The 23,773-nt window shown below is 45.0% G+C and overlaps 2 pseudogenes; both read right to left on the reverse strand.

Annotated features, from left to right (window-relative positions):
• Positions 1-180: 180 nt before the first annotated feature.
• On the reverse strand, positions 181-13,771 carry LOC113879590 (annotated as a pseudogene).
• Positions 13,772-16,267: 2,496 nt separating this feature from the next.
• On the reverse strand, positions 16,268-18,224 carry LOC113879591 (annotated as a pseudogene).
• Positions 18,225-23,773: the final 5,549 nt, after the last annotated feature.

A 23,773-nucleotide genomic window follows, 5' to 3' on the forward strand; every position in this document is an offset into this window, starting at 1 on the left:
CGCCTTGTTGTGGCTTTTATCACTTGAGATTTCTCTGAAGTCTCACACCTCTGTCTGACCAGGTCCTGGGGTCTGAGTGGAGCATGACATAGAATGTCTTCATTTCTGTGGTTCTCTTTCATCATCAGGATGATTGTGTTTTGAGGCCTCTTTGTATGAGAAATTTGGAGATAAGATCTCTCACTTCTGGTGGAGGAGACAAAACCGTCAGGGTCAAACAGGATGCTGAGAACCATGGTGTGGTATATACAGGATGGTGTGTGAGAGTGATGCTGAAGAGAGATTATTCCAGTTATAAAAGACTGAGTATTTTTTTTTCAAAACAGCAATATTGTTTTAGCCATGAATCTGCATTTTGGTCAGGATCCAGTGTGGATAGCATTCCTCTGCTCCTCTTGGTATCAGGGAGGTTTGAAGCCTGGATGCTGAATTACTTGACGTCTTGCTCACACACGCCCAGTGGATGGTGCTGGCTGTTCACTGGGCATATTGGGTTCTCTCCATGAGGCACCTCAAGTCATCTCTGTTTCTGGGATTGTCAGTCTCCCTCACTCATGACATGTTGTTGGCTTTCTCCCAAAGAAGCATCTGCTAAGAAACAAGCCAGGCACAAGCTGGGCTCTTTTAATTACCTCACGTTTGATGTCCTATGACATCTATTCCACCATATCCCTCTGTTTGAGGCAATCAAGAGCTCCCAGCAGATTAAAAAGGAAGGGCCTAGATTTCATCTCCCAGCAGGAGTGTTGCACAAGGAAGAAGAGCCTGTGGGATGGGAGTTCCACGTGAAGTGGAGTGGGTGCCAGGGAGGCAACACAGAATTCCCCCACCACTACCCAGAGAATGACATTCTGATGTCCCTATACAATTTGCTAACCAAATTATCCTGGTCATGTCCCAACAATGGAAAAGGTGGAGAGAGTCATATAATTGAAAACATCATGGGGCCAAAACACCTTGATCTCAAGTCTCTTCTAAAGCAATGAAAGCCCACCGTCAATATGGATTCTGGGAGGGGAGCCACAGGTAACCAGGGCATGGTGTCCAAGCCAAGCCCACGTCGGGTGAGCGTGTGTCCACACCTGGCCTCTCTCCTGTGTGGACACACTTCTCACCCTACACCCTGCATTGGGCATCCTGGATCAGGTAACAGAATACACGTGAGGCGGAGATTCAATGCCCACGTGGGATAAGGAGGGTGTTCACACAAGGGATGGGTGGTTTCTGAGCAAGGGGGGTTTACGGGCCTTCTCGGGGGTGGGGGCAATCAGGTGGGATTTATCAGAGCAGGACAAATAGGGTGAGGTGGGCATTGGTAGGAAGGGGCCACCTAATGTGCGTCACCAGAGCCTGGGGCGCGGGGATCAGGGGATGCCCTTGGGGATGATGGGTGAGAGATTGGTTATATATATATCTCTGCAGATGCTGATCAGATAAGTCAACTTATTCAGGCTACTGAGCTAGGTTTTTCACTGAGGATTAGATGATTATTGTGGCAGCAGTGTTAACTTCCTGGGTGTGAAGGTTGGATGGTGGCTACGTATGTCCTTGTTAGTACGAATTACATTCTATAGTATTTGAGAAGCAATAGAGTGCTGTTTCAGTAACTTATACTAGCAAATGGTTCTGGAGAGGAAAACATTTTGCATCGCGATTGCAACTTGTCTATGAGCTTGAGATTGTTTCCAATGTAAAAGGAAACCTGTGCCTTTCACATATATAATAATAACCTGTTTTAAGATATAATTTAAAAGAAAATCTGTTACAGAAGTACCAAATATAGGTATGAGGCTGAGGAAAAACTTAACCAGAATTGTGAAAAACCTATTCATGCAAAATGTTAAACTGCTTCTGAAAAACACAAGAAGTGTTTAGAAACAGCAAGATATTCTTAGTTCTCAAATAGAATAGATCTACACCAAAAATGCACTGATTCTCCCAAGTTAATATATGAATATGGTTATAAAAATAATATATATAATGTGATTTTTAAAAGAAAGCTATTGAATTTTTTCTCCTAGTGTTCCACAAGTTCTAGACAATTTCTAAATTTATGTGGAAAATAAACATGAAAGAATCACTAGGGAAATTTTGTCCAAATGAAAAATGTATAATAAGGGAGAAGGTTAGCCTATCAGAGCTAAAAACTATGAAAGTTCTTTCTGGAACACAGTGGGATTTATTCTCTGTTCTTCTGCCCTGCTATTCTGCTCTATTTTGTGATGTCTCATTTTGGCTTCTTTATTGGCTTTCTGTTATATGTCTACCTATTAATTTAGTTGTTACACTAAAGGATATGCCTTAAGCTTTCCCTGTGGCTCAGAAGGTAAAAAACCTGCCTATAATGATGATGATCTGGGTGTGAGCCCTGGGTTGGGAAGATCCCCTGGAGAAGGGAATGGCTACCCACTCCAGGATTCTTGCCTGGGAAATCCCATGGATGGAGGAGCCTGGCAGCTGTAGTCTCTGGGGCTGCAAAGACTCAGATGGGACCGAGCAGCTAATACTTTCACTTTGTTTCTCACTCATATGTGAACCTCGTATGGTATATTTTCCCTCGTCTCCCTTCTCACCCTTTGAGTTATCTTTGTCATACACTTCACCACTATATGCCTCATATACTATTTTGCCTTAAATAGTCAATAATCGATGTAAGAAACTGATATAATTTCTTTTGCATTTAGTCACTTTTTAAAAATTAAAGTGTAGCAACTCACAGTATTAGTTTCTGGTGTACAATGTAGTACCCCATATTTTTATAGTTTATACTCCATATAAAGTTATTATATAGTATTGACTACATACCCAGCGCTGTACATTATATCCATGTATCCTATTTATTTGATACCTACTGGTTTGTACCTCTTAATCCCCTTCAACTATCTTGTCTCTGTCACCACCCACTGCCCTCTGGTAACCACTAATTTGTTCTCTGTATCTATGAGTCTGTTTCTATTTTGTTAAATTTGTTCAACTGTTTTATATTTTAGATTCCACATATAAGTGAAAATGTGCAGTAGTTATTCTTCTCTGTCTGATATCACTAAACGTAATACTTTACAGGTCCATTCATGTTGTTGCAAATGGACAAATTTCATTTTTTTATGGCTGAGTAGATACTATTGTGTGTATATATATGCCACCCCTTCTCTATCCATTCATCTGTTAATGGATGCTGAGCTTGATTTCATAGCTTGGTTTTTGTAAATAATGCTTTTCTGAACATTGTAGTGCATATATTAATGACGTATTGAATTAGTGCTTTTCTTTACTTTGGATACATACCCAGGTGTGGAATTACTGAATCCTATATAGACTGGTTCCAAATAGGAAAAGGAGTACGTCAAGGCTGTATATTGTCACCCTGCTTATGTAGCTTATATGCAGAGTACATCATGAGAAACGCTGGGCTGGAAGAAGCACAAGCTGGAATCAAGGTTGCTGGGAGAAATATCAATAACCTCAGATATGCAGATGACACCACCCTTATGGCAGAAAGTGAAGAGGAACTAAAAAGCCTTTTGATGAAAGTGAAAGTGAGAGTGAATAAGTTGGCTTAAAGCTCAACATTCAGAAAACGAAGATCATGCTATCTGGTCTGATCACTTCATGGGAAATAGATGGGGAAACAGTGGAAAAAGTGTCAGACTTTATTTTTTGGGCTCCAAAATCACTGCAGATGGTGATTGCAGCCATGAAATTAAAAGACGCTTACTCCTTGGAAGGAAAGTTATGACCAACCTAGACAGCATATTCAAAAGCAGAGACATTACTTTGCCAACAAAGGTTCGTCTAGTCAAGGCTATGGTTTTTCCAGCGGTCATGTATGGGTGTGAGAGTTGGACTGTAAAGAAAGCTGAGTGCAGAAGGATTGATGCTTTTGAACTGTGGTGTTGGAGAAGACTCTTTGAGAGTCCCTTGGACTGCAAGGAGATCCAACCAGTCCATTCTGAAGGAGATCAGCCCTGGGATTTCTTTGGAGGGAATGATGCTGAAGCTGAAACTCCAGTACTTTGGCCACCTCATGCGAAGAGTTGACTCATTGGAAAAGCCTCTGTTGCTGGGAGGGATTGGCGGCAGGAAGAGAAGGGGATGACAATCCAATCAAAATTTATAAATAAATATGAATAAATTTACCCATGAAAGTGTTATACTCTAAAATCTGTAAAACACTGACTGAAGGAATTTGAAGACAATACCAATAAATGGAAAGATATTGCATGTTCAGGGATTGAAAAAGCTATTATTACTAAAATCAGTGAACTACTCCAAGCAACCTACAGTTAAGGCAATACGTATGAAAACACCCATGACATTTTTCAGAACTAGAACAAATAGTCCCACAAATAATTCATCTGGAACAACAAAAGACTCCTTAGAGCCAAAGCAATGTTGAGGAAAAAGAACGAAGATGGGGTTATCAGGCTTCCTGAGGCTTCCCTGGTGGCTCAAATGGTAAAGACTCTGCCTACAATGCAAGAGCAGGGGTTCTATCCTTGGGTCAAGAAGATCCCCTGGAGAATGGAATGGCTATCCCTCCAGTGTTCTTGCCTGGAAAATTCCAGGGACAGAGAAGCCTGGCGGGCTACCATCCCTGGAGTTGCAAAGAGTCAGACACATGTGAGCAGCTAGCACTTTCACTGTTCATCACGCTCCCTCAGTTCAGACTACACTATAAAGCTACTGTAATCAAGATGGTATGAAACTGGCACAAAGCAGACACATAGACCAATGGGACAGAATGGAGGGCCCAGAAATGACCCACATATGTAAGGTCAGTTTATATCACAAAGGAGGCAAGATACATACAATAGAGGAAAGACAGTCTCTGATAAGTCATTTTGGCAAAACGGGACAGCTACACATAAAGGAATAAAATTAGAACATTTCTCACACCATACACGAAGACAAACTCAAACTTATTCAAGACAGAAACGATTAAATTCTTAGAAGAAAACACAAGCAGTGCACTCTTTGGTCAGGTCTTAGCAATACTTTTGTGGCTATTTCTTCTCAGGCAAGGGAAACAAAAGCAAAAGGAGCAAATGGGACCTAATCAAACTTCAAAGCTTTAGCATAGTAAAGGAAATGATTAACAAAACAAAAGAGAAATCTACTGGATAGAAGAAAGTATTTACAAATGATATGTCTCATAAGTGGCTAACATTTAAAACATATAAAGAACTCATACAACTCAATATTAAAAGAGAACCTAACCCAACTGAAAAATAGGCAGAGCACAGGGGATTATACTCAGTAACCTGTGATATACCATAATGGAAAAGGATATAAAAAAGGATATATATGAATAACTGAACCACATTTCTGTACAGCAGAAATTAACACAGCATGTAAATCACCTATATTTCGATAAAAGTAATTTTTTAAATGGGTAGAACATCTGAATAGACATTCTTCCAAAGAAGACATGAAGATGGCCAACAGGTACATAAAAAGGTGCTGAGTGAGGTTTAGTCACTCCGTCATGTCCGATTCTATGCTACCCCATGGACTGCAGCATGCCAGGCCTCCTTGTGCATCACCAACCCTCGGAGTCCACCCAAACCCATGTCCATTGAGTCACTGATGCCATCCAACCATCTCATCCTCTGTCGTCCCTTCTCATCCTGCCCTCCATCTTTCCCAGCACCAGGGTCTTTTCAAATGAGTCAGCTTTTCACATCAGATGGCCAAAGTACTGGCGTTTCAGCTTCAACCTCAGTCCCCCCAATGAACATCCAGGACTGATCTACTTTAGAATGGACTGGGTGGATCTCATTGCAGTCCAAGGGACTCTCAAGAGTCTTCTCCAACACCACAGTTCAAAAGCATCAATTCTTTGGCACTCAGCCTTCTTTACAGTCCAACTCTCACATCCATACATGACTACTGGAAAAACGGTAGCCTTGACTAGACGGACCTTTGTTGGCAAAGTAATGGCTCTGCTTTTGAATATGCTGTCTAGGTTGGTCATAACTTTCCTTCCAAGGAGTAAGCGTCTTTTAATTTCATAGCTGCAGTCACCATCTGCAGTGATTTTGGAGCCCAGAAAACAAACTCATCCACTGTTTCCACTGTTTCCCCATCAATTTGCCATGAAGTGATGGGACCAGATGCCATGATCTTAGTTTTCTGAATGTTGAGCTTTAAGCCAACTTTTTCACTCTCCTCTTTCACTTTCATCAGGAGGCTCTTTAGTTCTTCCTCACTTTCTGCCATAAGGGTGGTGTCATCTGCATATCTGAGGTTATTGATATTTCTCCCGGCAATCTTGATTCCAGCTTGTGCTTCCAGCCCAGCGTTTCTCATGATGTACTCTGCATATAAGTTATATAAGCAGGGTGACACTATGCAGTCTTGACAAACTCCTTTTCCTATTTGGAACCAGACTCTTGTTCCATGTCCAGTTCTAACTGTTGCTTCCTGACCTGCATATAGGTTTCTCAAGAGGCAGGTCAGGTGCTCTGGTATTCCCATCTCTTTCAGAATTTTCCACAGTTTATTGTGGTCCACACAGTCAAAGGGTTTGGCATATTCAATAAAGCAGAAATAGATGTTTTTCGGGAACTTTCTTCCTTTTTTGATGATCCAGTGCATGTTGGCAATTTGACCTCTGGTTCCTCTGCCTTTTCTAAAACCAGCTTAACATCTGGAAGTTCATGGTTCACGTATTGCTGAAGCCTGGCTTGGAGAATTTTGACCATTACTTTACTAGTGTGTGAGATGAGTGCAATTGTGTGGTAGTTTGAGCATTCTTTGGCATTGCCTTTCTTTGGGATTGGAATAGACCTGACCTTTTCCAGTTCTATGGCCACTGCTGACTTTTCCTAATTTGCTGGAATATTGAGTGCAACTGTTGGGTGCCACGTTAGGCATTACTGACAAAATGGAGGCACGGCCCCCTACCTCCCTCTCCTTGTCCCACAGGCACAGACCCGGGATGAAGGAGTTAGGCCTTGTGATTCTGACTTGTTCTTTCCTTTCTTCGGTTGAATTGGCTGGAAAGAATGTTAAGGTGCTTAGTATTCTTGATAGAAGCATGAGAAAGCACAGAGCCTTCTGCAGTTGTGCCCAGAAAATAATCTATAAAGTAACCATTGACATTTGTTCAAGGATCTTTACAAAGAATGTTACAGGATGAGCACATAGGCCACAGCTTGAGGCCATGGGAAGGATTGTTATCGGAGACCTGTTTGTGAAGGAAATGTTTATGGCAAAGGAAGTTTGTTGAGTTTAGGGTTTAGGAATAGTGGAGAGTGAAAAAGTTGGCTTAAAGCTCAACATTCAGAAAACAAAGATTATGGCATCCGGTCCCATCACTTCATGGGAAATAGATGGGGAAACAGTGGAAACAGTGTCAGGCTTTATTTTTTTGGGCTCTAAAATCACTGCAGATGGTGACTGCAGCCAGGAAATTAAGACGCTTAGTTTTAGAAGAAAATTTATGACAAACCTATATAGCATATTGAAAAGCAGAGACATTACTTTGCCAACAAAGGTCCATCTAGTCAAGGCTATGGTTTTTCCAGTAGTCATCTATGGATGTGAGAGTTGGACTGTGAAGAAGGCTGAGTGCCGAAGAATTGATGCTTTTGAAGTGTGGGGTTGGAGAAGACTCTTGAGAGTCCCTTGGACTGCCAGGACATCCAACCAGTCCATTCTGAAGGAGATCAGCCCTGGGATTTCTTTGAAGGGAATGATGCTGAAGCTGAAACTCCAGTACTTTGGCCACCTCATGCCGAAGAGTTGACTCATTGGTAAAGACCTTGATGCTGGGAGGGATTGGGGGGAAGAGGAGAAGGGGACGACAGAGGATGAGTTGGCTGGATGGCATCACTGCCTCGATGGACGTGATCTGAGTGAACTCTGGCAGTTGGTGATAGACTGGGAGACCTGGCATGCTACAGTTCATGGGGTCGGAAAGAGTTGGACATGACTGAGTGACTGAACTGAACTGAACTGAAGAATAGCTAGAAGCCTTTTTAGGATTTCTGTTTTGTTCCTAATCTTAGGGGAAAAGCTTTCAGCTTTTCACTGATGAATGTGATGTAAGTGGTGGGTCTGTCATGGAAAGTGAAAGTGTTAGTCATTCAGTCATGTCCAACTCTTTGGGACCCCATGGACTGGAGCCCACCGGGCTCCTTTGTTCATGGAATTCCCCAGGCAAGAATACTGGAGTGGTAGCCATTCCCTTCTCCAGAGGATCTTCCTCACCCAGGGATTGAACCTGAGTCTCCTGCATTGCAGGCAGACTTTTAATGTCTGAGCCACAAGGGAAGCCCAATGTGGATCTGTCATAAACAGCCTGTATTTTGCTGAGATATATTTCCTCTGTACCAAGTTTGTTGAGAGTTTTTATCTTGAATGGGCTCAGACAGTAGAACCTGTATTGTGTGGACTGTACCACTGTACAATCATAGTGTCCTGCACTTAGTAGGTGATCTACCAGCATTTGTATTGATAAATGAAAAATGTGCTTTTCAGTCCTACTAAGGACAGGAGCCCTTTCTAACTCAAAAGGCCCCAGCTGCCCAGCAGGGAATCTTGGCCCAGAGACCAGCTATGACTAAAAGGACAGGATGAAAGGTTCTCTTTCAAACTAACCAAACTGATCACTTGGATCACAGACTTGTTTAACCCAGTGAAACTATGAGCTATGCCATATAGGGCCACCCAAGACAGATGGTGGAGACTTCTGACAAAACACGGTCTACTGGAGAAGGGAATGGCAAACCACTTCAGTATTCTTGCCGTGAGAACCCCATGAACAATATGAAAAGGCAAAAAGATATGATACTGAAAGATGAACTCCCCATATTGGTTGGTGACTAATATGCTACTGGAGAAGAGTAGAGAAATAGCTCCAGAAAGAATGAAGAGGTTGAGTCAAAGTGAAAACAATGCCCAGTATGGATGTGACTTGTGATGGAAGTAAGATCTGATGCTATAAAGGACAATATTGCATAGGAACCTGGAATGTTAGGCCCATGAATCAAGGTAACTTGGAAGTGGTCAAACAGGAGATGGCAAGGGTGAACATTGACATTTTAGGAATCAGTGAACTAAAATGGACCAAACAGGCAAATTTAATTCAGATTCCATTAAATCTACTCCTGTGGGCACGAATGCCTTAGAAGAAATGGAGTAGTCCTCATAGTCAACAAAAGAGTCCAAAATGCAGTACTTCAGTTCAATCTCAAAAATGACAGAATGATCTCTGTTTGTGTCCAAGGCAAACCATTAAGTAGCACAGAAATCCAAGTCTATGCCCCAGCCACTACTGCCAAAGAAGGTGAATGGTTCTACGAAGACCTACAAGACCTTCTAGAACTAACACCAAAAAGACATGTCCTTTTTATCATGGGGACAGGAATGCAAAAGTAGGAAGTCAAGAGATACTTGGAGTAACAAGTAAGTTTGACCTTGGAGTACAAAACGAAACAGGTCAAAGGCTAACAGAGCTTTGTCAAGAGAACACAGTGGTCCTAGCAAGCATCCTCTTCCAACAACATAAGAGACGACTCTACACATGGATATCACCAGATGGTCAGTACTGAAATCAGATTGATTATGTTCTTTGTAGCCAAAGATGGAGAAGCTCTATACAGTCAGCAAAAACAAGACCAGGAGCTGACTGTGGCTCAAATCATGAACTGCTTATTGCAAAATTCAGACTTCAGTTGAAGAAAGTAGGGAAAACAGGTCATTCAGGTATGACCTAAATCAAATCTCTTAAGATTTTACAGTGGAAGTGACAAGTAAATTCAAGGGATTAGATATGATAGATAGAATGCCTAAAGAACTATGGATGGAGGTTCATAACGTTGTACAGGAGGTGATGATCAAAACCAACCCCAAGAAGAAGAAATGCAAAAAGGCAAAATGGTTGTCTGAGGAGGCCTTACAAATAGCTGAGGAAAGAAGAGAAGCAAAAGGCAAAGGAGAAAAGGTAAGATACATCCATCTGAGTGCACAGTTCCAAAGAATAGCAAGGAGAGATAAAGCCTTCTGAAGTGATCAATGCAAAGAAATAGAGGAAAACAATAGAATGGGAAGACTACAGATCTCTTCAAGAAAATTAGAGATGCCAATGGGAACATTTCATGCAAAGATGGGAACAATAAAGAACAGAAAAGGCCTAACAGAAGCAGAAGATATTAAGAAGAAGTGGCAAGAATACACAGAAGAACATTACAAAAAAGACCTTAATGACCCAGATAACCATGATGGTGTGATCACTCACCTAGAGACGGACATCCTGGAGTACAAAGACAAGTGTGCCTTCAGTTCAATTCAGTTCGGTTGCTCAGTCGTGTCCAACTCTTTGCGACCCCATGGACTGTAGCACACCAGGCCTCCCTGTCCATCACCAACTCCTGGAGTTTACTCCAACTTATGTCCATTGAGTCGGTGATGCCATCCAACCATCTCATCCTCTGTTGACCCCTTCCCCTCCTGCCTTCAGTCTTTCCCAGCATCAAGGTCTTTTCCAATGAGTCAATTCTTCACATCAGGTGGCCAAAGTATTGGAGTTTCAGCTTCAACATCGTCCATCCAATGAATATTCAGGACTGATTTCCTTTCGGATGGACTGGTTGGATCTCCTTTCATTCCAAGGGACTCTCCTGAGTCTTCTCCAACACCACATTTCAAAAGCATCAATTCTTCGGTGCTCAGCTGTCTTTATAGTCCAATTCTGACATCCATACATGACTACTGGAAAACCAAAGCTTTGACTAGAGAGACCTTTGTTGGCAAAGTAATGTCTCTGCTTTTTTTTTTAATGTCTCTGCTTTTTTAATATGCTATCTAGGTTGGTCATAACTTTTCTTCCAACGAGCAAGCGTCTTTTAATTTCATGGCTACAATCACCATCTGCAGTGATTTTGGAGCCCCAAAAAGAGAGTCTGTCACTGCTTCCATTGCTAAGTTTTTCCCATTCCTAAGTGCGAAACATCACTATGAACAAAGCTAGTGGAGGTGATAGAATTCCAGTTGAGCTATTTCAAATCCTAAAAGATGATGCTGTGACCGTGCTCACTTAATATGTCAGCAAATTTGGACAAGTCACCAGTGGCCACAGGACTGGAAAAGATTAGTTTTCATTCCAATCCCAAAGAAAGGCAATGCCAAAGAATGTTGAAACTGCCCCACAATTGCACTCATGTCACACACTAGCATACTCACTAGCATACCCAGGATGTGTCTTGGTGTCTAGAGGGTGAGGCGGTCCCCAGGTCCCAGATCTTCTGCAAACACACTTCTCCCCAGATCCAAGCAAAGTAGACTGTCATTCTCACCTTAAAGGAAGATTTCTTTGTCTTTGTGTCCCCTATACATAGCTGGATGGTGTTGATGTAATAGTAGTGTAAGTGGGACTCACACATTTGATCCTCCTGCATTGTCAGCTTTACCTCCTGCAGTGAGTTAGGGTAGGTGCCTATGGAGTCCTTTCCCCAGCCACAGCCACACTGCAGGTCTGTCCTGGCTTCATGCAGGCCATGGCCCTGGGCAGGCGGAGCTGCCTCACAGCTGCTGTCTGCTTGGCCTTTCTCTCCAGCTATGGGAAGAGGCAAGAGTCTGGCTCAGCCAGTGGTCCCCAAGCCTGGACAGGGCAGTGACGTTGATCTGTCTCCGCTCTCTCCTGAGCCACAGGGACTCATCAGGCAGCCAGGATGGGAGGGACGAAAGGGCAGGAGATCCTGGGAGGGCAATCTGATCCCAGGAGAGCAGGGTCAGTGGGGAGTTTTCCTTGCCTGCAGTAACATGATGTCGTTGGTGAAATTCTTAGGATTAAAGTCTGGGTGGTGGGTGGCCCTCCCCACCTGGATGACCTGCTGGGTCCTCTCTTGCTGTTTGATGTTGTGGGCCCCCAGGGTGACAATGATTGAGCTGCTCAGAGACCAGAGCAGAGGTGTGGGGATCATGGGGTCACCAGAAATACAGGCCAGGAGCAGTGACAGGCAGCTGACACCAGGGCAGGGAGCAGCTGAAGGGGAGTTCAGGTGACAGATGGGTCCTGGCACTGAGTGACTCTGGGCCCTGTGCTTCTCAGGGACATGAGGGCAGGGGCTTTGGGAGCTTTCTCAGCAATATTGTGAAGTGACTCTGAGTTTGGGTTTTGGCTCTCACTGCACACTCTCATCCGTCTCTGATGCTTTATTTGGCCATTGTGGGTCAAGCCTTCTCAACCCTGTCCCTTGTTCTCACTGCCGACCCACTGACCTCAAAACCTTTCTTGTCCTGTTTCTCAGATTTTAATCACCCTAGTCCTGCTCATCAGATGGCTTGTCTGATGAGCTCTTGTGGTCCTGATTTCCAGGATCCTGGGGTGAAGGAGGGGTACCCTTGGGCTCAGCTCCTGGGGAGAGGACGGATCCCTGTCCAGGCCTCAGGTAGGGTAGGCTGGCTAATGCCCCTCACCTTCCTCTGCAGTGAGCAGCTGTCAGAACAAAGTCCTTTTGTATGAGAACACAGCCACACTTCTTCCAACTCTTTTCACCCAGAAACTGAACAAAGCCATGTAGGGGCAGGAGTGGGGCTTGGCCTCATGGTCCCCAGTGATCTCCTCTGAAAGAAAAGGCTGAAAGATGGGGAGATGGAATAGGCTATGGTTAGAAGGGAGGTTTGGGAAGGTGGCAGTCAAGGTGGTCGACAGTGCCCAATAGACACTAGGGGAGAGTCCCCCAGGTTCTCACTGCGGTGGGATAACCTTTTCTAAACCCCAAACCTCAGTATTGTTCTCCACATCCTGAGTCACACACACATATGGAGGGGCCCAAGAGTGCCTTCCAGAGGGTGAAGCCCAGAAGATCATGGATGGAACCCCCTGATGAGCCCTCATTCTCATGGAGTCTTCTGGACCCCTCTAAACCTCTGCTAACATCCTGATTGGTGCCATTTTCTAACAATCCACCTATGAGATTATGGAGTTGGGTTTTCTAAAATCCACATGTCCTAGGGCATAACGCATCCCAGGATCTCAGTAAGCATCTGTTGACTGGACACCTGAATGGCCTCCAATTAGCTTTTGGCTGAGGATTGGTGGGGATAATACTGGTGGGATTTAAGACCACAGGAATGGGGGAGGACAATGCCAAAGACACGGGGGCAGAAAATGAACTGCTTAGGGTCTGGGGAAGAGTAATGACACCCAGAGAGCTTTGGGTGCTGCCATGTAGCCATTTCTGACCAATCACACCCTGGGCTCCTCTCCTGGGCAAGAGTGAAGGGCGGGGAAACTGACAAGTTTCTCTGGTTCTTAAGCTGGGTCCACTGAGAACTCCCGCGCTGTGGATGGTTTGTCTGAGTTGTCCTTTCCTGGCTGGAGTGAGGAATTTTCCTACTTGTGCTTTGTAGCTTCACATCCTCCAGCAAATGTACAACCCACTTTACCCGTGGTGAGAGAGGCTAAGAGCTAAAAAGCTTTTAGTGAAAGCTTGCTTCCTACCACCCATCCTTGCTGAATGTCTGTGCAGCATCAAACTTGTAGTCTCAGTTGGGATGGGAGCTGGTTCAGAAATTGGAGCTGAGCAGAAGGACCAGGACTTGGAGAGGTTTAGTGAGATGTGCTACCCTGTCAGGAATGGGGACTGTCACTCACATATCCCAGCCCGGCAGGCAGAAGAAAGGCCATCAGGAGCAGGAGTAGCTGCATCTTCCAGAAGATTTGCCCAGGTCAGAGCTGCTGGGGTTTCTTCCTTCCAGACACAAAGCACAGGGGAAGGAAGCAGGGGAGGCTCGGTGCCCCCACAGACCCCCCAGAGCTGTGCTCCCCCCAACCGGGTGTGAGCATGTCACATGTGCCCATGTTCTCTGCTGTGGGGTAGGTGAGAACGACACAGTCACCACCCTTGCACCCCCACCGCTGAGTCACAGAGCAAGAGGAATAGCAAGAAAGTGGAGGCTGTGTTGCAGCCAGGGGAGGAGTTGGGTCCTCAGAGGCCCTCAGTGACTGATTCAGGATGGTCTGCATTTCTCTCCTCTTGGGTCTTCGTTGATTCTGGGGAAAGCATGAAGAATTACCCAAGAGGTGAGGGTCAGGGATTCAGCGACTTGGCTCCTGTACTTGGGAAGCTCAGGGGCTGGAGGAGACCTAGAATCAATGGGCAGAGGACACGTGCGTGAGGACTACAGCGTGGGGCTCTGCTTGGGGCCGAGTGTGAGGCAGAGACTGCACTTGCTCTAGGAGCAGAGAGGCCTGGACTCATGCAAGTGGCCCAAACAGCAACCCCATTTCCTATCTTGCCAGGGTTCCAGCCTCACATTTTTGCAGGATTTAGAATCTCTTGTTTAAATATAAGTATTCTGCAACATAGAGAACCTTTCTTATCTGAAAATTTTGAATGAAAGTCCTGGACTTGATATTCACTGAACCAGAAAAAAAACATCACTGGGTCCTTCAACAATGAGGGACATGATTGGGTTTTGCTGAGGTATCCAGCGCCCCTCAAGCTCACCTGGGGGCTGTCCCACCTGAATCAGGGTGTTTGTGAGTCAGGAGGGGCTTCCTCTCCAGAAATACTGGTGACTGGTGAGTGGTGAAGGGGAAACAGATGCCCATCATCTAATACTTACTGCCCACTAAGTATTCCCTGTCCAGAGGCCAGAGAGCCATATATCTGCTGTCTCTGGGCCAGGCCATCCTAAACATGTGCAGATGACCCCCACACTCTCACCAGTACGAGGACAGAAGAAAGAGGAATGGAAAGGATGGCATTAGGAGCTCTAAACAACCCAATCCCAAGGGAATTGAAGCAAGCGCATCTTATGAATAAATAGAAAAATAGTGGAAGAAAATATGCTTAAGCATTAGTGATGATGATCTGAGATTGTGAAATTCTTAGTAATTTTTATTTTCTGATATATATATATGTTCTGTTTTAGTTGTCTTTCTGTGATGAATATGTTCCATTTATGAGGAATATTGTTTTGATGAATATGTGTTACTTTCTACCCAAAACACATTTTGTGATGGTTGAAGCTCACTCTCCATTCTCATGTTCAGCAAACCACTTCCCCTCAGTGCTCTCTAAGGTGTATGTTTTAAAAGTGATGTTGGTTTTCTCAATATGTACCTGTAGTAAGACCTCAAGATTGATGAAAAATAGAAAAAAAAATATATCCAATAGTCTATCGGTATAGACACCTTTGAAACTTTAGGATACCATGAAACCAAATATTGCTTTACAGTGACTTTCCTTTGGAGATAAATATATTTACACACACACACACACACACACACACACATGCGAGCAATGAAGGTGGGAGCAGCTACCTCAGCCCAAGGTGGAAAAGCTCCCTCAAGGTCACTTGGGGCTGAAGGAGGATGTGCCCTCAGGACACCAGAGGCTGCACAGGGCCCTGGGCCCAGGACTCCAAGACAGGGCTGTGACAGGCACTTGAGCTGAAGTTGGGAATACTGAAGTGAAGTAAAGTCGCTCAGTCATTTCTGACTCTTTGCGACCCCATGGACAGTAGCCTACCAGGGTCCGTTGTCCATGGGATTTTCCAGGCAAGAATACTGGAGTAGGGTACCATTTCCTTCTCCAGGGGATCTTCCCGACCCAGGGATTGAACCCGGGTCTCCTGTATTGCAGACAGACGCTTTACCGTCTGAGCCACCAGGGAATACTGAAGGCCTCCTGAAACTTTCTCAGGCTTCTGACCTCTGCCTGCTCTGATGCAGGGAGGGAACACTCATGGGGTGAACCACACCTTTGTAAACCTCCCCCATTTCTGCTAGGGTGGACAAGTGCCCCCTCAACCCCAGAGTTTCTCAGGGGATCCCCTTTCCAAATCTGGATTCTCTTTTGTTGCCCCCTGGGCACTGGGATGTGGGGGAGGGGAGTAGGTGTGGACGAGGAGGAGGGCGTATGGATGACACACAAGGGTGGGAATCGAGAGACACCTATACTCCTGAGGAGGGGTCTCCCTTCTCTGATGGAGCTCACGGGCAGCCTGAGGGGGAGCTGGCACTGGGGACATGTGGCTGGAGGGAGCTGGCTATTGGTACAGTAGAAGTTTTATTCCAGAGATGGAAGGTGGGGGTGAGAGGGGTGGTGTATGTGCCGGAGGGGGAAGCTGGTGACAGATCAGAAATGTGAACAGATGTTTCCCTGGCAGAGTAGGTGCCTAATGAGTATGTGAATAAAGGAGGAATCAGTGATTTCTGCTCAAAAGATAAAACTTTATTAAGTTCCAGGCAGCCCTCCTCCACCCAACACCTCTACCCCAGGGAAGATGGACAGATCAATCCTGGGGGACCTCAGTCTGGTCCCTGCAGTCTGTACATTTTCATTGTTTCTTTGATCCATTGCTGAAACCTTGAGATTCTGGTGTAGACATCTGGAGGTGTATCTTGTCCATAGGACACAATGCCCTGGGCCACACCATTACATACGAGGGGGCCCCCAGAGTCACCCTGGGGGCAGAGAGAGCAAGGGCTGAGCTCACCTTCTTCAGGTCTGGTCTCCCTGCGACCCTGGGGTGTTGGTCTCTGTTAGGGGCCCTGGCTGATATCAGGGCTTTGTTGGTCCTGATGTTTCAATCTGGCCCTGACAATCCCCCTGCAGGAAGCCTCCTGCAGGAAGCCTCCACCCATATGTGACTGTGGGGCAGTGTTCACCCCCCAGGGACACGGGACAGAGACCAGATAGGAGGACAGGCTGGGGACGAGGCTCATTCCCACTGCTCCCCATCCCCACAGCTTGGCTGTGCCCAGGGCTTTGCATGCATAAAGGTGTGTTACTCACATTCATAGCCTTCTTCCTCATCCTTGGGTTCCCCACACATATCTGGGTGTCGGTGTTGTAAACTTCATAGCGAGATTTGCATTTCTCATCCCTTTGGACTTCAAGCTCTACCTCCTGCAGTTTGTTTGCGGTGGAGCCATTCACACGGAGGAGTCCCCAGCCAACCGCACTGCACAGCATCCCTGGGTTCACCATATCTGAGCTGCTGGGCAGGCTGATGGTGCTCTCAGCAGCGGTCACTTTGGCCCTTCTCTTCAGCTGAAGGCAGAGGAAAGGCATTCTCACCTACTGATGGCCCACAGAAACTGCAGGACATTTGTGGAGTTGCCTTCCACCAGCCCTGGGACCACAGAAGGGGACGTATAGAAGGAAGGTCAGGGATGAGTCATGGGGGATGCAGAACCCTGGGAGGAAAGTGTCCCAGAACCAGTGCAGCCGCGTGTCCCACCTGCAGTAACATGAGGTCGTTGGCATACGTCTCACTATTATAGCCTGGGTAGGGATGGCTCTTCTTAGCCGGATGACCTGCTGGGTCCTCTCCTTCTTCTTGATGTTGTGGGCCCCCAGTGTGACCTTAATTGATCTGCATACATAGCAGAGAGGGAAGGGGAGTCACAGGAAATACAGACCAGGAGCCTGAAGGACAGAGCACTGCTGGGAACAGGGCAGGTCTGGGGAGAGAATTCTAGACAATGGACCCTGGGTCTGGGCTTCTCTGTGCTGCCTGCTTCTGGCAGCCTGGGCAGGGTGGTAGTTCCTGGAGTCCACGGAGGGTGTTCAATCCTGCACAGGCTTGGCTGTCTCTAAGGAAAACGTGAACTTCTCACATTTGCACTCTGGACTCCAGGTACAACCTTGGCTTCCTTCTGTCTCAGGTTTGATCAGTTCCTTCTTTCTATGCATCACTGGCATTGACCTGTCCATCTCTCCCCAAGGCTCACCTGTCCTCCGAAGAACTTCCTGTGTTGCTGGTAGCCAAGATCAGCAGCCCCTGAGAAGAGGGTTCCCTGGGAGGGCTCAACAGAGGTTTGGGGGCCCGGCACTGCTCCTCACCTTTCCAGGCAGTGAGCCGCTGTCAGCACGAAGTCCTCATGCATGAGGAAACCCCCATAGCTGTAACGTTTCCCTGAAGTCTTGAACTGAAGAAACACCATGTAGGGACGGGAGTGAGGCTTGGCCTCTTGGTCCTCGATGATTTTCCCTGAAAGAAAGATTCCAGCCTGCCCGCTGTGCTCATGGAGCCAAAGGCTAGAGAGGGGAGATGGGCCCAGATTTGTTGGGCTTTGAGGGAATTTGACCTGAATTCAGAAATTTCCTTACATGGACCAGGGCCAGGGCATGCATGAGTGTAGCATCTGGGCAGGTCTGTCCATGTGGAGTGGGTCTGGGCCTCTGAGGGTGGGACCGTCACTCACCTGCCTCCCCAGTGGGGAACAGAGGAAGGGCCGCCAGGAGCAGGGACAGGACCATCTCTCTAGGAAGGCTGATCAGATTCTGAATAGCTGCTGCTTCTGTCTGGTCTTTTAATCCTAAGTGTCTGCTCTGGTGTGGTTTTTACCACCTGAGACTTTTCTGAAAGCCTTACACCTCTGTCTGATCAGGTCTTGGGGTCTGAGTGGAGTACGTACTTAGTGGTCACCACAGAGGCACCCATAAGCTCTTGGTTTAGTGCCATTACTCGGCAGAAAACAAGAAAATCGCTACAAGTAGGAGTAGTGAGAGGTCGTATCAGCAAGTACCAGATCTTTGAGACCCAACATCCTGGCACTCATGATGAAAGATTCAAGAATGTCTTCATTTCTGTGGTTCTCTTTAGATCACCAGGGTCATTATTTATTTATTTAACAATTTTATTTCATTTTTAAGTGGAGGAAAATTGCTTTACAATATTGTGATGGTTTCTGCCATATGTCATAATGAATCAGCCATAGGTATAAATGTCCCCTCCCCCTTAAACCGCCTTCCCACCTCCCTCTCCATCCCACCTCCGTAGGTTGTCATAGAGCACTGGCTTTGGGTTACCTGCATCTTGCAGCAAATTCCCACTGGCTATTTATTTTATCTTTACAAAAGGTAATATATATGTTTCAATACTACACCCTCAAGTCTTCCCACATTCTCCCTCCATCACTGTGACCGTAAGTCTGCTCTTTATGTCTGTATCTCCTTTGCTGCCCTGCAAATAGGATCATCAGTACCATCTTTCTATTACATAGAAAGAGTTCATACATATGCATTAATATACTATATGTGTCTTCCTCTTTCTGACTTATTTCACTCCATACAATAGGTTCTAGGTTCATCCACCTCATTTGAATGGATTCAAATGCATTCCTTTTTATAGCTGCATAACATTCCATTGTGTATATGTACCATAGTTTCTTTATCCGTTCATCTGTTGATCTAGGTTGCAACATCTAGGTTGCTTCCAAGTCCCATCAATTGCAAGTAGTGCTGCACTGAACACTGGGGTATATACACCTTTTTCAATTATGGTTTTCTTAGGGTATATGCCCAGGACTGAGGTGCTGCGTCATATGATAATTTTGTTCCTAGGAGAAGGCAATGGCACCCCACTCCAGTACCGTTGCCCGGAAAATCCCATGGGTGGAGAAGCCTGGTAGGCTGCAGTCCATGGGGTTGCTAAGAGTCAGACACGACTGAGCGACTTCACTTTCACTTTCCACTTTCATGCATTGGAGAAGGAAATGGCAACCCACTCCAGTGTTCTTGCCTGGAGAATCCCAGGGACGGAGAAGCCTGGTAGGCTACAGTCCATGGGGTCGCTAAGAGTCAGACACGACTGAGCGACTTCACTTTCACTTTCCACTTTCATGCATTGGAGAAGGAAATGGCAACCCACTCCAGTGTTCTTGCCTGGAGAATCCCAGGGACGGAGAAGCCTGGTAGGCTGCAGTCCATGGGGTTGCACAGAGTCGGACATGACTAAAGTGACTTAGCAGCAGCAGCAGCAGTTCTTTAAGGAGTCTGCATACTGTTTTACCTAGTGACTGTATCAATTTGCATTCCTACCCAGAGTGCAAGAGGGTTCTCTCTTCTCCACAGCCTCTCCAGCATTTATTGTTTGTAGACTTTTTGATGATGGCCATTCTGACTGGGATGAGATGATACCTTATTGTAGTTTTGATTTGCATTTCTCTAATAATGGGCAATGCTGAGCATCTTTTCGTGTATTTAATAGCCATCTGTATGTCTTCTTTGGGGAAATGTCTGTTTAGTTCTTCTACCCTCTTTTCAATTGGATTGTTTATTTTTCTGATATTGAGCTGCATGAGCTGCTTGTGTATATTGGAGATTAATCCTCTGTCAGTTGTTTCATTTGCTATTATTTTCTTCCATTCTGAGGGCTGTCTTTTCATCTTGCTTGTAGTTTCTTTCATTGTGCAAAAGAATTTACACCAGGGTATTGTAGATTGAGGTCCCTTTGTGTGTGAGACTGTGGGAAGCATTGGAGATAAGATTTCTTGCTTCTGGTTGAAGAGACAAAACTATCATGATCAGACAAGGATGGTGAGATTCATGGTGTGGGATGGACAGAATGGTGTGAGAGTGATGCTGAAGAGGGCTTATTGCCATTACTAAAGAACTGAGTAGTTTAAAAAAGAACAGCAATGTTACTGTTACCCAAGAATCTGCATTTGGTCAGGGTGCAATGTGGATAGCACCCCTCTGCTCCCTTGGTATCAGGGAGGCTTCAAGCCTGGAGGCTGAATCTCTTGAAGGCTCACTCACATATGCTGAGTGGATGGTGCTGGCTGCTCACTGGGCATGTTGGCTTCTTGCCATGAAGGTCCCTCAAGCAGTCTTCATTTGTGGGATTGTTAGTCTCCCTCACAATATGGGCTTGCTTTGCCCCCAGATGAGCATCTGCTAAGAAATGAGCCAGGCACAGGCTGTGTTCATTACCTAGACTTTGATGTCATAAGGCATCTGTTCTACCATATTCCACTCCTTGAGGCAATCAAGAGCTCCTACCAGTTAAAAATAGAAGGGCCCTAGACGTCACCCCCATCAGGAGTGTTGCAGTCAGGGAAGAAGAGCCTGTGGGAAGGGAATCCCACATGAAGTGAGAAAGGATGCCAGGGAGGCAAAGCAGAATTCCCCCACCACTACCCAGAAAATGGCATTCTGATATCCCTGTACCATTTGCAAACCAAATCACCCTGGTCATGTCCTCATAATGGAAAAGGTGAAGAGAGTCATGGAGTTGAAAATATTGTAGGTCCTAAACATCTTGATTCACACCTCCTGCCCACCCCCCCAACAAAAGCAACAACATGTTAAAGAAACAAAGCCCACTGCCAATAAGGATTCTGGCAGGAGAGCCACAGCACACCAGGGTGGGGTGTCCACGCCAAGCCTGTGTGGAGTGAGAATGTGCTCACGCCAGGCCTCTCTCCTGAGTGCACACACTTCTCACCCTACTCTGCAGTGGGCAGCCTGGATCAGGTAACCAGAATACATGTGTGGTGCAGAGTGGATGCCCCACTGGGGTGAAGAGGGTGTTCACACAAGGGACGGGCTACAAGTTGGTTTCTGATCAAGGGGAATTTATAGGCCATCATGGGTTTGGGGGCAGTCTGGTAGGATATGTCAGAGCAGGACAAATATGGTGAAATGGCTGTTGGTACCAAGGGGCTGGCTGGTGTGGATCACCAGAGCCTAGCTGGGGGCAGCAGGGTCTTGCACTTGTGGAAGAGGGGTGAGAGATATGTTGTATGAATCTCTTTGTAGACTAATCAGATAAGTCAGCACATTAAAGGTGATGAGCCAGGTTTCTCTGTGTCTGAGGATTAGATGATGACATCGATGTTAATTTCCTGGGTTTGATGGTTTGAATGTGGTTCTGTAAGAATGTCCTTGTTTTAGGAATTACACTCTAAAGTATTTGAAAAGCAATGAAGTATCATGTCGGTAACTTTACTTGCAAATGGTTCTGGAAAACAAAAGTTTTTGTATTGCAATTGCAGCTTTTCTATAAGCTTGAGATTGGTTCAGAATTGAAATCTGTACAGAGACTGCCCTGGTGGTCCAGTGGATAAGAATCCACCTGCCAATCTTCCTGGTCCAGGAAGATTGCACATGCTGCTGAGCAACTAAAGCTGTGCACCCTGTGCTCTGCAACGAGAAGCCACCTCGGCGAGAAGCCCACGCACCACAGCTAGAGTAGCGCCCTCTCTGGGCAAGTCGAGGGAGCCCATACGCAGCGACAGAACCCATCACAGCCAAAAATCAAAAAAATAAAAAAACTGGAAACGTGTACCTTTCGCCTAAACAAATGATAACCAGCTTGAAGATCACTGAAAAGAAAATCTGTACAGTAGCAACAGAGGAAGACACGACGCTTAGGAAAAATTTAACCAGAGTTGTAAAAAACGTATCTGTGCAAGACGATAAAGTACTTCTGAAAAACAAAACAAATGTTAAAGTACTTCTGAAAAACACAGACTTAGAAACATCAAGGTGTTCTTAGTTCTTGGATCGGATGGATCTACACCAAAAAAAGGTTCTGATTCTCCCAAAGATAATACATAAGTATGATATAAAATAAGATAATGTGATTTTAAAAATCAATCTAATTTTTCTCTTGATGTTATACAAGTCCTAGACAATCTCTGAAATTTCTGAGAAAAATCAGTATGAAAGAATCACTAGGGAAATTATGCCACCAAGAAAAAGGAATAGTGTGGGAGACAGCCTATGGGAGTTTAAAAACTTTCTGGAAGACAGTGTGGAGCTGAATGATGAACAGACAGAGACTAGTGAAACAGAATGAAAGATCTCAGGAACGTTCACAAGCATCTATGGAAATGTAGTTTCTAATAAGGTAGCATTTCGAATCATGAGGGGAGAAATGGACTTTTAACAAAGATTTTTGAACAAGTCATTTGTTAAGAGGTTAAGTTAGAGTAACACTTCATAGAAACCACCAGAATAAAGTTTGAATAGATATTTGTATTTTCAAATATACAGCATAAAACCATACATGCGCTGGAAATAAGCACAAGGAAATTCCTTCATATGAGAGTGGGAAAAGCCTTTCTGGTAATGACTAGAAATCCAGAAACATTCTAAGAAAGGCTGATAAATAAATTATTATTTGAAAAAGTAATTTTTAATGTTTCTATATCAAAAATGAGTACAAGCATATTTGATTTACAGGCAGCAAACTTGTGAAAAATTATTGCAACGTATGTCACAATCTTGGAAGACGGAATGAAGCAGAGCAAAGACTAATAGAGTTTTGCCAAGAAAATGCACTGGTCATAACAAACACCCTCTTCCAACAACACAAGATAAGACTCTATACATGGACATCACCAGATGGTCAACACCGAAATCAGATTGATTATATTCTTTGCAGCCGAAGATGGAGAAGCTCTATACAGTCAGCAAAAACAAGACCAGGAGCTGACTGTGGCTCAGACCATGAACTCCTTATTGCCAAATTCAGACTGAAATTGAAGAAAGTAGGGAAAACCACTAGACCATTCAGGTATGACCTAAATCAAATCCCTTATGATTATACAGTGGAAGTGAGAAATACATTTAAGGGCCTAGATCTGATAGATAGACTGCCTGATGAACTATGGAATGAGGTTCGTGACATTGTACAGGAGACAGGGATCAAGACCATCCCCATAGAAAAGAAATGCAAAAAAGCAAAATGGCTGTCTGCGGAGGCCTTACAAATAGCTGTGAAAAGAAGAGAAGTGAAAAGCAAAGGAGAAGAGGAAAGATATAAACATCTGAATGCAGAGTTCCAAAGAATAGCAAGAAGAGATAAGAAAGCCTTCTTCAGCAATCAATGCAAAGAAATAGAGGAAAACAACAGAATGGGAAAGACTAGGGATCTCTTCAAGAAAATCAGAGATACCAAGGGAACATTTCATGCAAAGATGAGCTCGATAAAGGACAGAAATGGTATGGACCTAACAGAAGCAGAAGATATAAAGAAGAGATGGCAAGAATACACAGAAGAACTGTACAAAAAAGAT

The sequence above is a fragment of the Bos indicus x Bos taurus genome, chromosome 21 (genome assembly GCF_003369695.1).
Source record: "Bos indicus x Bos taurus breed Angus x Brahman F1 hybrid chromosome 21, Bos_hybrid_MaternalHap_v2.0, whole genome shotgun sequence".
Lineage (NCBI taxonomy): Eukaryota > Metazoa > Chordata > Mammalia > Artiodactyla > Bovidae > Bos > Bos indicus x Bos taurus.